Source organism: Furipterus horrens, unplaced genomic scaffold, assembly GCF_987537825.1.
Source record: "Furipterus horrens unplaced genomic scaffold, mFurHor1.1.pri manual_scaffold_3, whole genome shotgun sequence".
Classification (NCBI taxonomy): Eukaryota; Metazoa; Chordata; class Mammalia; order Chiroptera; family Furipteridae; genus Furipterus; species Furipterus horrens.
This window is the reverse complement of record NW_028327173.1, coordinates 69,791,295-69,807,228: the sequence shown is the minus strand read 5'-3', so window position 1 is coordinate 69,807,228 and position 15,934 is coordinate 69,791,295. Positions and strand designations below refer to the sequence as shown.

The window sequence follows — 15,934 nt, the reverse complement described above, 5'->3', positions numbered from 1 at the left end:
GACAGGGTAAACAGATGGGCAGGCATGAAGAAGAAGCCTGGTTTTCTGGTTAAATTGTTTAAAACAAAGTAAACATAGGCACAGAAAAGGTAAAACAGTGCTTCTAAAAACTAAGTGGAAGGCAGGTTATGTGACAAGTTCTTTGTGATGATAAACTCTTCTCATAATGATAACAGCAATACACATCATCTTTCTGAGTCCCTATACAGTGCCTACAAAGAACCAGGGGCTCTGCTAAGTGCTTTCACAACTGTCCATGGCAATATAACCTGAATTTTACTGGCTGTTTCTCTTACCAGCTAACTCTTTAAAACTCCCTTTTTGTCCTAAGTATTTCTGGGAGTTCTAAGATGGGGTCTCACATGCGTTCACACAAATTCAACCAGTGACCATCTTTGCTGTGTTCCTCTGTGTCTGCCATCACATACTTCCGCTGATTGCCATACACTAGTACTGCTTCCTTTGGGCTTTGGTGGGTGTCATCATTGTCCTCCACTCCTAATGAGAACCATTGTTTCTGCTGGGCATCACTGTCAATTCCATTGGTTACCACTGTCAATGGCCTGAAGTCTTGAGGGTTTCAACGTTACATGATGTTCTGTGGAGAAGTGGGAGAGAACACATCTGCTACACACTGATACAGGAATACCAACGTATTACAATTTTTTTATTTTTTATTTGTCATTGCTTTTAGAGAGAGAGGATGGGACAGAGGAAGTGAGAGAGAGAGGAAGGGAGAAAGAGATTATTTTGAGAAGCATCAATTGGTTGCCCCCTGTATATATCTGGACCAGGAATCATCACCCAGACAGGGGATGAACCTGCAACTCATTTATGTGCCCTGACTGAGAACCAAGCCCACAACATTTTGGTTATAGACACTCCAACCAACTGAGCCACACCAGCCATAGCTATTACAGTGTTTTTAATGCAAATAGTTTTCTTTTTGACTTCCTATTTCTACAACCCCCCTGCCACATTAGGCTACACTTGATGAAAGAAAACCGAGTCTCAAAGAAGTTAAGTCACTTGAATAAAGTAAATTTCTAGACTCACACAGCTAGTAATGATGAAACTGAGGTTGGACTTCAGATGTTTAAACCTAGACTTTCTTAATACCCCATGCAGCTCCTCCCTTTTTGGTGTTTCTATAGCATTTGATGGCTCTGAATAACCCTTCTTTGGAACTTGAAACTCTTTCTTTTTTTTTCTTTTTTCTTCTTTTTCTTTTTTCGTGCTGTCAGCTCAGTTCCTAGGCCCCCCAAGAAAGCAGTGTCCTCCGGGGGAGGGAATCTGTGCTTTTCCTGTCCCCCCAGGCAATGCCATGAAACTCTTTCTTATTTTTGCCTCTAAGACAGTGGGTACTCCAAATTCTCCTAATTGGTTCTTTTTGGTTTCCTTCCTTAGGTTCTCTTCTCACCTTTTAACTGTTGTTAAACATTCACCACTGTTCTCATTTTTCTTTACACTCACCTTTACACTGGCTAGTTTTGCCTATTACCTCTAAACTTTTTCAACAACATTCACTTAACAAATATTTATTCAACTCTTATTGTATGCCAGAAACTAAGCAATGGAAATGCAGATCTATCTAGGCATTTATAGTCTTGTTTGGAAAATATACTAATCATTAACTGCAGCACAATATGATAGGAACTGTGAAAGGGCAGACATATGGTATGACGGAAACAATAAAGGTACTAAGAATTGAAAACTACAGGGACCAGGCAAAAAAAATCAGTGTGGAAACTAAGAAAAAGTTAGAGAAGGAGACCTTTTACCAAGTCTTGAAGGAAAAGTTGGTGTTAGATATGTAAAGGGTGGGTAGGGGTAAAGGCAGATTATTCTAAACAGAGGAAGCAATATTTATGAAGTCACACAGTTTTTTTTAATTTTATTTTTTGATTTTTCAATTAAAATTGTCCTATTTTTCCCCCATTGCTTCCCCCCACCCAGCCCACCCCTTCTCCCACAATCATATCACTCCCTGTGGTCCATGTTCATGAGTCATACAGTTTTGAAGTTACCTTACCTATTGCAGGAACTACAAGTGGTTCAGTAACTTAAGGGTGTGAGACAAGAAGTAATAGGGAATGATATGAGGATATCCACAAGTCACAAACAGAAATGCTTACAGAAGCTGAACAGATAACATCAATGAGTGAAGCATGCTGGGTAAACTACAGTTTGGAAAGTGGAGACTGACGAACTAGAGAGCACATACTATGTCAAAATGGGCAACATATTCCTTATTCAAGCCAGATGTTGCTACTGTGAATGCAGGCCCAAATATTGCCAGATATTTTTGGGTTTTTTTTTCCCCCAAAAAAGCCTGATATAGAGATTTTTACGTGAATTTTCCCAAATTATTAAAATGCTATGTATCTAAACAAACTACATCTGCTTGCAACATTTGGGCCAAATCATGATAACCTTTGTATGTTAAGATAAAGAGATTGAACTTCCTCCTAAATGCATTTATTGGGAAATCACTAAATGTTTTAAAGTTGGGATTGACATAATCAGACTCATGTTTTACAAAAATTATCAGCTCATTTCATAGAAGTATGGAGGATGGATTAGCAGGAACCCAAATACACCAATGAAAACAGAGGCAGTGAACATGGAGAAAATGGGGCAGATACAAGGAACTTTTGAGATCTACAGGGTTTGGTAACTAAATATGTAAATATGAAAGATAAAGAGAGGAGAAGCGCCAGGATCATTTCTCTCCACTGTGTGTCAATAATTTTCTAGCAACTCCCAAATCTTTCTCCTTCTGCAAAAAGTTCTACAGCTCGGATAGGAAACAGCAAAATGTTACGGACTTTTGAATCAAGTCTGTGTGATGAAATGAAACTCATGGTGGGTATTTATGAGTGTTTTATGGACCCCACTGAGAGATTCACAGTGCGAGGCCCTACACTCTCTTCTGCATGATGCTAGTTATGACTGTGAATTGGGTTATTTTCCACTTTACCGTTTTCCTTTCAGAATGCCTCTCTTTCTTACAGCAACCAATAGTTCACATCTGTAGTCTCTGGTTATCACAATAGTCACCTGGCTGGCCTTCCAGATTCTTGGTCTCCATTCTACAACTTGTTCTCAAGAGGATGCTTCTTTCCAACCACATCAAAGTTGAACACATTTTCTTGGCTTACAACATCTTCCACAATCTGTCACCAACCCCCCCATTTGAAAATTCCCAACTAGGGCCTGATTTGTACCCTCTGCTCTTTACAGCTGTGCTCCTTAAAGCTCATTTTTGCTTCTACTTCTTGCCTCTTTCTGGAATGCTCTGCCTTTCCCCCTTGCACTCTGGGAATGTGGTTTCCTCCTCAAAGTCCTTTGTCTATTTTGGCCTCATTACTTCTCATCTCAGTTCCTAAAACTTTTGTGGTCTCTATTAGATGGGCCACAGGAGAACCCTTGAAGCCGTAAAATGCCTGCACCAAACACGGGGAATGGTCAGTTCTTTCATGTGTGAGCTTCAATTCTTCTAACAGATTGCTCTCAGTGAGTCCAACATGGTGTTCTAGCCATGGAGGACTGGACTGAATAGGCTCTGCTTATGCCAGAGTCAACTGTATCTGGGCAGAGTAATCTCTGAGGTGACTTATTATAAACCTGACCCTAAAGACATGTTTCATTTGGGGGCTAGTCCTCTTTATGGGGAGGATAAAATGTTAGATGAACAAAGGCATTTGTATTCAGGTTGACCTCATGACAAAAACCACATTCTTAATTCCCTGTGTAGTCACTATACAGTATAGGGACACTAGATCCAGGTGCTCTGAGTGGCTGGTGAAGCAACTCCCCGTTACCAGAGATTCCAGCATATTTTTGCAAATAATTTCCATCACTAAAGAAAGTCTGTGCACGTCTTATACTAAATCAAGCAATTTTGTATTTATTTTTAACTAATGTTTCAAAGGCTTTAGGCATCTTCTCAAGAAGACCTCAGAGACATTTCAAATGGAAAGCATATGGGTATCTCCAGGCAAGATCAATTGGCTAACTTTCAAGAGGCTCCACAGGATGGATTATCTTGGTGAATTTACTATAGCCTATGAGCTGGCTCTCAGCCCTGTAGATATAGAAACTGGATTTTATCAACACTTACGACACAGACCTATTTGTCATTAGTGGCTCACATAAACCAGCCCACAAAGGCTGGTGGGAAAAAACCGGAACATCTATATATTAGTAACTGTCCCAAGAACTGGAATACCTGCTTAGACAATGAAATCTGAGTAAGAATTTGAATAAGGAGAGGTCCGTGTGTCATATATCTGTGAGAGGGAAAAGCGTGGATTTGGTGTTAGTGCCAGGAACTGCACATAACCTGTAACGGATGTTATTGCGGGGTCAGCTGTCAGTTAACTGTCATCGGGGGTGCATGTTTGTTACAGATGTGATGGTCTTTCTTCAGTTCAGTGCTTGGTAATAGATGATCCATAAGGCAGGCATTCTCATCCCAGGGACTAGGAGGTTTGCATCTGTGGCCAAGGCCACTCTCTCCACTAGAATAGGATGATGGTAAATTATATTTAAGAAGTTGATTGATTGATAGATTGAGGGGTATTTTTAAAATTTATTTATTTTTATTTTTTATTTTTAAGTATATCCTATTGATTATGTTGTTACAGTAGTCCCAATTATTATTCCCTTTGCTCCCCTCCACCAAGTACCCCTCTTCCCTCTATCAATCCCACCCCCCTTAGTTCCTGTCCATGGGTCATGCATATAGTTCTTTGGCTTCACCCTTTCCTATTTTATTTTTAACTTCCCCTGTCTATTTTGTTCCAAACAATTATGCTTCTTAATCTCTGCACCATTTCCCCATTTTCCCCCCTTCTCCCTCCTAGCTGATAACCCTCCAAATGGTCCCCATACCTATTATTCTGTTCCTATTCTGGTTTACTCAGCTGGATTTCATTTTTATTTTTAGATTCTGTTGTTGATAGTTGTGAGCTTGTTGTCATTTTAGTGTTCATAGTTTTGATCTTCTTTTTCTTAAGTATATCCCTTTGACATTTCATATAGTAGTGGCTTGATGATGATGAGCTTCTTTAGCTTTACCTTGTCTGGGAAGCACTTTATTTGCCCTTCCATTCTAAATAATAGCTTTGCTGGATAGAGTGATCTTGATTGTAGGTCCTTGCTTTTCATCACATGGAATACTTATTGCCAGTCCCTTCTTGCCTGTAAAGTTTCTTTTGAGAAATTAGCTGATAGTCTTATAGGCACCCCTTTGTAGGTTACTCTCTGCTTTTCTTTTGCTGCTTTTAAGATTCTTTATCTTGAAACTTTGACATTTTAATTATGATGTGTCTTAGTGTGGTCCTCTTTGAGTCTAGCTTGTTTGGGACTCTCTGTGCTTCCTGGACTTGTATGTCTATTCCCTTTGCCAAATTTGGGAAGTTTTCTTTCATTATTTTTTCACATAAGCTTTCAATTTCTTGCCCTTTCTTTTCTCCTTCTGGCACCCCTACAATTTGGATGTTTGCATGTTTAAAGTTGTCCCAGAGGTTCCTAAGCTTCTCCTTATTTTTTTCAATTCTTGTTTCCTTATTCTGTACTAGTTGATTGTTTATTTCTTTCTTGTGTTCGAAATCATTGATTTGAACTCTGGTTCCCTTCCCTTCACCATTGGTATTGTGTGGATTTTCCTTCATTTCATTTAACATAGTCTTTACTTCTTCCCTATGTGTTTGCTGTACTTCAGCATACCCGTGAAGCCTGTGAGCATCTTTATCACCAGTGTTTTGAACTCTACATCTGTTAGGATGACTATCTCCTCATCTGTTAGGTTGCCTATGTCCTTGTCACTTAGTTCTTTCACTGGAACCTTGATCCATTCCCTCTTTTGGGTCATACCTCTCTGTCTCCTCATCTTGACAGGCTCCTGTGTGTTTGTTGGCCTCTGTGTCTTAGGAAGAGCTGTTGCACCTGTCTGGATAAGTATTTCTTCTTTATATATCTGTTTGTTGGACTTCCATGCAGCTCAATTTTCCGGAACTTCTGGTTGCTTCTAGTTTTGTGGTAGTTGTATTCCTTCTTATTTTTGGAGGGAGATGCAGCATGTCTGTCTAGGCCTCCATCTTGGCCAGAAGTCTGATTGATTGAGTTTATGATTGGATGTGAAGGTTGAAAGATAAGTAGGAGTCAAGGATGGCTACCAGGTTTATGACTTAATGGAGCCATATGCTGACATAAGGAACCAGATTTTGAGTTCAGTCTCAGACATACTGAATAATCTGGGGATGCCTTTGAGACATCCATGTGAAATGTGTCAATGTTATATTCAGATCTGGTCTGTTACCTAGAAGCATGATCTGCACCAGAAATACAAATTTGGGATTTTTTAAATACATAAATAATTGAAGTTATGGGAATTGATATTTTCTCAGTGGAAAGTATAGAAAGCAAAGAATGTGGGCCTAGAGCAGAATTCTGAGAAAGACCAACATTTAATTGTTGGGTAGAGGGGAAGAAACTGACACAAGAGACCAACAAAGAATAGTTAAAAAAAAAAAAAAAAAAAAGGAGAAAAAATATCAGGAGTGTTCTGACAGAGAAACAAAAACCAGAAACAGTTTCAAGAAAAGCATATAGATGCTTGCTGAATGGTGATGTAAGTTCCAAGTATAAAATTGCTTGGCACTGCATAGAGTTCAGTGTTCCGAATTTAGCAAGATTTCACTTGGTGCAGAGCTGCTCGCTGGCAACAATAGGCCCTGCTAGGGACTTTGAGAAACCTTGGAAAATCCTCTATATCATGCTGCATCTTTCCTGCCATGATGGGGAGAACTTCACTTGGCCTAAATTTTTATATTTTTGCTCCATAAATAAGGAAATGAGAAACTTAATTGGATTAACAACAACAACAAAAACAAAAACCTAAATCAGGACTTGGTTTTTAACAATATAAAATTTTCTGGTAACTTTAGCAAAGCAGTTTCAGCATAGTGCTGGGGTTGAAATAATGAGAGTGAACTGAGGAATAAAAGGTTTGGTCCAAGAGAGACACACACAGAGAGAAAGAGGGAGGGAGAGGGAGAGAGAGGAGCAATATAGAAGATTTGACATGAGAGGAAGAACTGAATCAGAGTATTGCAAAGTAGCTTTTGAAAAGTCACAATTAGCCTTAGACATTTCACTTTAATATGCTAGTTTGATCTTTCTTTCCAAGAGCCATCAGTGATGATTTAAAAAGTTAAGTCTGGAAATACTAGACCGTTTCTGGGAATATCTGATGCCCGGGGAGTATGACTGGAAACACTGACATAAGGAATGCTTGTATCACTGCTTAAAAGTGAGTAGCTACATATGGCCTGTCTAGATTAAATTAAGGTCAAAGTTCAAAACTGACAAATATTAAACACACACTTAGAATGACATTTAACAACCACAGTCTGCAGTATGGAGCTTTAATAAAATTAAGAGACAATGTACTGCACCCAGCCACATACACAACTCCCACTGCTGTGTGTTCTCAATAGGAGCATCATTCTTGGTTTAAAATCAAACAGACATAAAAGCATGTCACTCCTTTGCTCTCCCTTTGTGAACAAAATAGCTTTGAAAAATTCCCAGAGTTCTGATTTGTGCAGGACCAAGTACAGAGGAAAATCAAGATGCTTCCTAGTAGTAGGATAGTAGATATTTTCTTCTCTTGGGGTAGAGAGGGTTGGGGAAGAAGGAGAGTTTCTTCTTAAACAGTCATCCCCTCATGATCACACAATTTAAAATAGCTCTCCAACATCCAGGCAAGATGGTGGCATAGGCAGACATGGCTTACCTCTTTGCACGATCATATTAAAATTACAACTGAAATAGATAACAACCATTCACTCAGAACCATCAGAAATTAAGTTGAATGGAAATCTCACAACTATTGAATTAAAGAAACCACATCCATCCAGACTGGTAAGAGGGGCAGTGCAGAAATGGGATGGGCAGGTCCCTCAGCCAGGTGTTGTAGATAAAAATTAGGAAGAATATCTTGGGAATGAGGAGTCCTAGCCCCACACAAGGCCACCAGCCCAGGGTTCCAATGACAGGAAAGTAAGTCCACACAATTCTGGCTGCAAAGACCAGCAGGGATTGAAATGGTGGAAGAAACCGCTGGAGCCCCAAGCAGTGCCTCTTAAAGAACCCACACATGGACTCACCTACTTAGTCTCACTTTCTCTGCGCTCCAGCATGGGGAGAGCAGATAGAAAGGCACCAGTGGCATAAAAGGAGAAACTGAAATTTCCGGCATTTAGGCAAGAAGAGGCCATTGTCCCTTTTATAAACCCTCTCCCTAAGAGCCAGCAAGGTGGTGCCATATCTGAGACTCCATCAAGCTGGCTAACACTGTTTGACTTGCCTTGGAGATCCTCAGAGACTCTGCCCCACCCAATTTACAGGCCAACCCAAGCTGCTTTTCATTATGGATGGCTGGTCTTGGCTACTGCTTCACAACTTCCTAAATCTTTTCAAACAAGCAACAGCTGGCCTCAGTGAGCCCAGGCCCAACACCAGCAGCAACCTAGATTCACAGCTAGGCTTCACCTGGGAATCTCCAAGTCCAACACAAGTAGCAGCCATCTCAGATAGCTTTATAGTTCAAACAGAGTGTCCCTGGGCAAAATACAGGTGGGGGCTGACCTTGGCCTGCACCACCCAGGAAACCCCAGGGCCAGTGCACCCAGTGGACAGATACACCCACATCAGAGCACCACCGCCTTTCCTGTGCACAGCCGATCCTCCATGGAGGGTGGAGGGTGGTGGTAAGTGTTCATAGCCAATCCTTGCAGCTGATTGTCCTGTGTAAATCCCTCCCATTGGTCTACCCAAAACAACCAATACTCAGTTACAAGAGGAGGGTGTAGTCAGCCCACATAAAGGACACACCTAAAGTACCTAACTTGGGTTACAGGTGAGGTTGTGGCACTGGACCATACAGGACACCTACTACATTAGACCACACTGCCAAGACATGGAATCAAAGAAGCTCTACCTAATACATAGAAACAAACAGAAGGTGCTGCCAAAATGAGGAGATAAATAAACATGGCCCAAATTAAAGAACAGAGTAACCTTCCAAAAAAAGAGCTAAATGAAATGGAGATGAGCAAGTTAGTATATGCAGAATTCAAAACACTGGTTAAAAGGATGTCCAAGGAACTTTGTGAGGACCTCAAGAGCATAAAAAGGATCTAGTCAGAAATGAAGGATACACTAATTGAAATAAAGAACAATTTACAGGGAAACAACAGTAGAGTGGGTGAAGCTGAGAATCAGATCAATGATTTGGAACATAAGGAAGCAAAACAACAACCAATCAGAACAAGAAGAAGAAAAGATCCCCCAAAATGAGGATAGTATAAGCAGCCTCTGGGACACCTTCAAAAGGTCCAACATTTGCATCACAGGGGTGTCAGAAGAAGAAGAGAAAGAGCGAAAAATTGGAAAACTATTTGAAAAAATAATGAAAGAAAACTTCCCTAATTTGGTGAAGGAAATGGGCATTCAAGCCCAGGAAGTGCAGTCATAAACATGATGGATGCAAAGAGGTCCACTCCAGGACACATCAGAATTAAAATGCCAAAGGTTAAAGATAAAGAGAGGATCTTAAAAGCAGCAAGAGAAAAAAAGTTAGTTACCTACAGGAGAGTTCCCATAAGAATGTCAGCTGATTTCTCAAAAGAAACTTTGTAGGCTAGGAGGAACTGGCAAGAAATATTCAAAGTCATGAAAAGCAGGGACTTACAGCCAAGATTGCTCTACCCAGCAAAGCTATTATTTAGAATTGAAGGACAGATAAAGAGCTTCTCAGACAAGAAAAAAACTAAACGAGTTCATCATCACCAAACCACTTTTATATGAAATGTTAAAGGGACTTATTTAAGAAGATCAAAACTATGAACAATAAAATGACAAAAAATACATACATATCAACAATTGAATCTAAAATCAATCTAAGCAAACAAGAGGAACAGAAATACAATCATGGGTACAGACAGTGTTTTGAAAGTTGCCAGATGGGAAGAATGGGTGAAGAGGTGAGAGGGTTAAGAAGTACAAATATGTAGTTATAGAATAGCCATGGGGCTGTAAAGTACAGTATAGGAAAGGACTTAGCCAAATAACTTATACACATGGCCCATGGATATGAACACAATGGGGGATTGCTTGAGGGAGTGGGGGGTGCTGGGTGCAGGGGACAAAGGGAGAAAAATCAGGACAATTGTAGTTGCATAACTAAAAAATGTAATTTAAAAAGAACATAAATAAAATAGCTTGCCAGTTTTCACATTCTTTTAAAAATCTAAACCTCATAGTTATGTACAGCTGTTTATAACTCACTTTCCAAAAGACAAGGGTCCAATACCAAGATGTAGTAAATATTTCAGTGCACTAACCCTGGAAATGCAATAGCTACTAACTCGTTTCCTTGTTGTACAATTTTCATTTGCCTTGACAAACAGGCAAATATTAATCTACTGAAGACCAGGAAGGTAGACCAAAGGAATCAATCTACCTCAATGCTTTGCCTCTCTGAAGTGCCCCCCAACAGGACTGTGTTACTAGTGAGACCTCATCAAAATGTTGCAAATTTGAAGACCGGGGACTTTGGTGATATCAGACACATCTGATTTTAAATCCTACTCCTGCCATTCCCCAGCTATGTGATCTTGAGCAACGTTGTTTTGCTTCTCAATTCCTGTTTCCTTATCTGTATAATGGGCACAAATAGTTATTGTGAGGATTAGATGAGATAATTCATGTAAAAGCCCCAATATAGTGTCTGATATAAAGTAAGAACTCTGAAAAAAACTTAGCTATTTGTCTTATCAGATATATTAAAGACCTCAAAAATATGATACATTTAAGACAACAAGATTCTCAATAGTATAAGTAGAAATTTATTGGAATCATAACTTTCATGAATGAGCTTCATATATATTTTAATAAAATTTTTCTAAAACTTAAAGGATCATTAAGGACAGTTTATTTTTAAGAAGGCAAGGATTGAGTGGCCTTTTAATAAGATAGCCCTTTATCTCTACCAAACTAATCTTAAGAAACTTCATCTAAAAATTCTCACAGCATCAATTTTAGAAACTCAGATTGAGGTACTATACCTCCCATGCCCCAAGTCCACTTTGCATACATGATGGTTATAAAATTTAATAAAATAAAATAATATAAAAGTCAATTGCCATGATAAAAGACATTTTGAAATCTAGAACAGAAGCAGTCAATAAGCATTATAGATTTATACGGTAATGTAAATGTTGAAAGTTCTTAAAAACAAAATTTTTAAAATACAATTTTCATTTTTATAGAAGAGAAAAGGGTAAAGCAATAGTTATAGAATAAATAAAATAGAATAAATTTAATTAAGTCTACTAGATATTTTATTTTTCTTTAATAACTTTTAAAATTAATTGAGTCATACCAAACTCATTTAATGTAACTGTCACTGATTAGAAATGTATGATTCTTTTAATTTTTATTTTTATTCATTCATTCATTCAACAAATATTTATTGATAACCACAGTAAATCTTGGTTTCTGTGGTGAGATAAAACAGATAAAGTCTGTTTAACAGTAAAACATCTCTTTGACAATGGAGTACTTCATACACTGGCAAAAAACATTTATGCTTAAATCTTTTATATTATTTATGATTCATTATGGCCTTTAAAAAGGCAAATGTTAGAGAATGAAGGTCAAGGTATTTTGTATCTGTGACATAAAATAATGTGAGAACAGACTTTAAAGAATTTAACTTGAAGTGGTTGCTTTTATAGCATACAAAACAGGTTTTGTCTCATTTTACTTGACTAAGGGTGACAAGGAGGATAAGCAACAGTATTGTCCTGAGTCCAAAGGACCCTACAGGCAAAAATTACAGATGGCTTCACAATACAGCTGAAGTTACAGGAATCTAGAAAAGGGTGGAATTGGAAACGCAGTAAGCTTTTGTTTATCTTGGAATTCAAATAACAAGCATATGCAGATAGCTAGGATGTTTTCCCTTCCTAGTCTGCACTCTATTTTTATAAAAATAAGACAAATGGGAAACATGCTATTGTCAGAATTTTGGTTTCAAAACCAAAACCAGCATGTGGCATAGGGTTAGTACAGGTTCAGTGTAATTTCTCACATCTTCCGTATATAGCTGTACAGTAAAAATTGTTCATGGTCAAATAAATCAGGTTACACCAGACTAACATTTTCTGTGCATTTATTCATATGGGTAACAAGTATGTATTGATCTCCATGTGCTAGGTATGTAATAGACCCACAATACAATTCTATGCAAAGCATCCAGGGAATGTGCATGGATTAGAACTTTTATGTAAGGATATAGTGAGAAAAAAAGTAGTTTGGAGCATGGCTCTGAAAGACCTTTAAGCATCAGGCTAAAGAATCATAGAGGAACTTTTGAGGCAAGGAATTTTATGATCAAAGGAGTGTTTTAGGAATATTGTACTCATTTGGAAGCAGTTTGCAAGCTTGTGATCTCCCTCTTCCCCTTTCATGGAACCATTGCTGAAATGGGCAAAGGAGAGCAAATGAGCTTCTAAGGGATTAAAGACTATAACAAGACCCTTCATCTGAGATGGTCAGTAAAGATTTGCTGGGCCAAAAGAAGTAATCTGAGTTGCAAATCAAAGACAAAAGTTGAAGTTCAATGTGCAAGGGGTACATAATTAGGAAGAAACCAGGAGCATAAATAGAAGCTGGGGTACAAACCAAAAATTTAAAACCAGGGAGCTGAAAGTGAATGAAAGAAACCAGAGTTGGAAGAGAAGGAATGTGTTGGGGAGAAGTGAATGAATGGATAGGTCTACTTGGCTTGAAAGGCCAGGAATGGTGACAGTGGGGACAAAAAAGAAAGGGGAAATGGGGTGGGGGAATACCATGTAGGAGACATCATTCAGAGTTTCTAATGCCACATCTCTATTCTGAGAACATAAGAGTGGACTCCGGGCTGCCATGTTTGTATTACATAAGTCTGTCATTTCTCCATAGCTGATTAACCAACGTGGACACCTGACCACCTTGGATTAAGGCATCTATTAAGTTTGAAATCTTCCCATGAACAAAGATGGTCATTTAGAAGCTATGTTGGCCACATAAAAATAAAAACCATAGGGCAGCTTTGGGACAAAGATAGAGGTAAACAGGGGTGATGCCTAATTTCTTGATGACCTTCTGGTCCTTGGTCCCAGTTCCAGTTCTTGTCTTTTGAGTCTGTAAAACAATCACAGTTTCTAATTGTATTATTGTGATTTATAATAAGAAATGTATATTTGGTCTTCCTCCTCATTTCTGGCACAGAGCTCCTGAAACCCTTGGAATTTCCTAAGTGATGAGAGCCATGAAAGTGTCTTTTGTTACGTCAATGCATGACTTTTGGACCACACTTAAGGTTAAAAGCTGGTAGCCAGGAGGACTAAGTGTGTGATAGAGGCTTGGAACTTCCACTCTCACTCTGAGAAGGGAAGAAGGGCTGGAGGTTGATTTAATTAATCACGAAACCTCCATAAAAGTCAGAAGGAAGGGGTGTGATGAGCTTCTGGTTTGGTGGACACATGAAGACTTGGGGAGAGTGGCCCACTCACTTGGATACGGCATGGAAGCTCCTTGCCCTTCCTCCATCCCTTGCTTTATGCATCTCTTTCTTCTGGCTGTTCCTGAGTTATATCCTTTGATAATAAACTATTAATCTAATAAGCAAATTATTTTTCTGAGTTCTGTGAACAAATCTAGCAAATTAATCGAGCCCTAGGAGGGGGCTCTGGGAACCTCCAGTCTACAGCCGGTGGGACAGAAGCACAGGTGAGAACCTGGGCTTTCAACTGTCTGAAGTGTGTGTTGAGGTGGGGGAGGCAGTCCACTGTGACTGAGCCCTTAAACTATGGGATTTCCAGGTAGATAGTGTCAGAATTGAGTTGAATTGTAGGACACCCAGCAGGTGGAAGAGAATTGCTTGGTGGTGTGGGGAACCCACCCTACACACACACACACACACACACACACACACACACACACACACACACACACTGGAATTGAAGTTAGACTCATTACCAAGAAATTCCTTTTCCTAAAGATAATTTGAAATGTGTTTGTTACTTGCATCAGACTCAGCAGAGTCTAGTTGTTCAAACATCCTCCACCCTCAGACAAGGCTCTGGCAAGGGCGGAGGTGGCAGGTTGGATACTTATATTTGCTGAGGTTCCAGAAACTGCTCTGAAGGAATGCCAAGTTAGAACTAGAGCTAATCACCAAGATCGAAGTTACTAAACCATAGGGTGAGGGAAGGTGTGGAATCAAGACATGCAAGTTTTACCAGACTAAAGGGATCCATTTTCCTATGCACATCAGAGCCCAGTAAGACAGGAACAGGAGTTTGCAACAAAGAAAGTAAGCGTTTATTTTCAAGAGTGGCCTACAACCAAAGACACAGGTGAGCTAATGCTCAAAGACCTGGCTTCCAGAGGGCTTCCTGGGTTAGGGTTATATTGGGAAAAAAATGATTAATCATGGTGACTAAGGGAGTTAGGGATGTGGTCAGGATCATGGTCTCTACTGATTGGTTGGCACTAAGACAGAGGGTCGTTGATCACTGAATGCATCAGGTGCTGATGTCAGTCATGGGGATGCTTTGTCTGTTTCCCTGCTTTTCTGAGTCTGGAGCTGAAACAGAACCAAGGCCAAGATGTCATCTCTAATTTTTCCAAAACTCTGTCTCTGTGACCAATAAACACAAGGCTTTCTTCTAAGATTATTTGATGCTGATCAGAACCTTGGTGTCCTGAGGACTTAATGAGTAACAGAGTGGTTCTTCAAGGGAGAAGGAGGAGGGTGAGTCAGGGTGCTGGATGAGGTCAGTTTGAATCAAAAGGAAAGGAGAAAAAGTCATATTAAAGAAATGAAATTTCTATGTGGTTACACAAGAAAGAAGAAGATATGGAAGACAGGAAGTGCAGAATTAGTTTGTAGACATTCTAAAGGGCCATCAATGGGGGTTGGAAGCACATTTGTCAAGCTTATGCAGGACTGACTGCTGGCGGCATGTAGAGCTGCAGTGGGTAATGGCGACTGATTGTATGTGGGGGCAAGGACCCTGAAATACTGCCAGTTCTGAGGTACCTTCTAAATTATCTAATACTGGTACAAATTTGTTAGTAAGCACTGTAATCAAATAATTAAGATTGATGTCATTGCTGAATATATTTTAGTATAGTCCTATTTAATGACAACAACACGAGTTTACTGAGCATGTGTTAATGTGCCAGGCATTGTGTTAAATACATTATCCATATCTGTAATCCTCCAATAATAATACCATCTAATAACTCTGTAAGGCAAATGCTATCTTATCTATCTTATGTATTTGTGTTTCGTAGATTGATTGGAACTATTTCAGTAGGTCTGAACTTTATTTTGTGAATGGAGCCAGGTTTTAACTTTCCATGTCCTTTTTATGAAGTGATGCAAACACACAAATATATTATAAAATGGAGGTTTTATAGAGTGCCTGTGTACATGTGGTGCTACCTTTCTGGGCTCACAAAATAGAGTGATCACAAAAGGCACCAAAGGTCAGGCAGTTTTAACCATGCTCACAAATATGGAGAGAGGAAAATTCCAAGAAACTGGACAAGAGATCTTATGCTTCTGCTTTTTATAAAACAAAACTTGTCTCAGTCCTGCTATGCCTATGGGGCTTGGTATAGAAAACTGTGCCTGACATATCTCATTTTTAATTCTTTTCTATCTAGTTCCTTTCTAAATAAAGAACATGAGTTATTGCAGCAACAGTCATTTATATTCCAGGAATGCTTTGGGAAAAGAACAGAGCTTTTGTTTTCCTTCTTCATCCTGAGGTCAGGTGTAAATGAGCAGGGATATAACCTGAAG

General features: G+C 39.2%; 1 non-coding gene across 1 annotated transcript; it reads right to left on the bottom strand.

Annotated features, from left to right (window-relative positions):
- Positions 1–1,236: 1,236 nt before the first annotated feature.
- On the bottom strand, positions 1,237–1,364 carry LOC150015256 (small nucleolar RNA SNORA49). Its single transcript, XR_016510369.1, has one exon. It is a non-coding gene; the product is annotated as a small nucleolar RNA SNORA49 (small nucleolar RNA).
- Positions 1,365–15,934: the final 14,570 nt, after the last annotated feature.